The sequence below is a fragment of the Penaeus monodon genome, chromosome 20, assembly GCF_015228065.2.
Source record: "Penaeus monodon isolate SGIC_2016 chromosome 20, NSTDA_Pmon_1, whole genome shotgun sequence".
Lineage (NCBI taxonomy): Eukaryota > Metazoa > Arthropoda > Malacostraca > Decapoda > Penaeidae > Penaeus > Penaeus monodon.
In genome coordinates this window covers 37,621,431-37,622,344 of record NC_051405.1, presented here as the reverse complement: position 1 = coordinate 37,622,344, position 914 = coordinate 37,621,431, and the positions used below count along the sequence as shown (strand labels likewise).

The 914-nt window shown below is 29.3% G+C and overlaps 1 protein-coding gene across 1 annotated transcript in view; it reads right to left on the bottom strand.

Annotated features, from left to right (window-relative positions):
• The window catches only part of LOC119585802, a gene marked incomplete at its 5' end in the record, with an annotated part of 18,429 nt that overhangs the window by 11,265 nt on the left and 6,250 nt on the right, over positions 1–914 (bottom strand).

The window sequence follows — 914 nt, the reverse complement described above, 5'->3', positions numbered from 1 at the left end:
GAGTCATACAACTGCATAATTAATCATAATACTGTGAAGGAATGGTTACAAATGCAACTTGCATTATAAGTTATCCTGTCATCACACTTCTAACAAACAAATGGTGAAATATAGTTTCAAATGATTCTGAACGTCACTGGTTTGATGGGTATGTTTGTCAGATATCATAATGCCAGGCAATATCATGTCAACAGGGGTGATTAAACTGCTAAAGTGCATAGATCAGTTATTTTCTGAGTCAACTGAACCTAAACAAGTTTAAAGCAATGTGACTATTGTTGCTACAGCTAAAAGTATCCAAACTGATATAAATAGTTTTCATTCCAGGAACATAAGCCCTCATATTTGTTTTTTTTTATAATCAAATAAATTTATTGATATTTTTTAAGTAACTTTTTTCATATTTGAAGCATACAATGCAAATATGATGAACAGTCTAATTTACACCAAAAATACTTAAATATTCATCATTCAAGAAAGGAGCAGATATAGAAATCAGAATGGCATAAAAATGTCCCAAATAATATTTTTCAAACTACTATTAGTAAATGTTAGTTACAAACTACTTTGCAAAATATGTATTCACATGATCTGTAACAACTAAAACGAGCTATGCTATTCAATACTTTACATTTTTTTCTAGAATTTTCTGGCTTCCCAAAATACAACAAAAAACAAGTAAAAATCCAATTACTTTCAAAGTATCTCTCCTTTACCATTACTCTTATCTAATTTGTATATGCAAATATATTGTACTTCACTTCTACAACTCAAAATGAACATGAAAGAATATATCTTCTTAGTACTAGCCACCTTGCTCTACACAAACCCAAAAAGACTGGTATCAATACAGAGAAGGCCTGCTAACTCTTTTGTATTCAAGTTTTTGAAGGAAAAAAAAAAATCAAAACTAA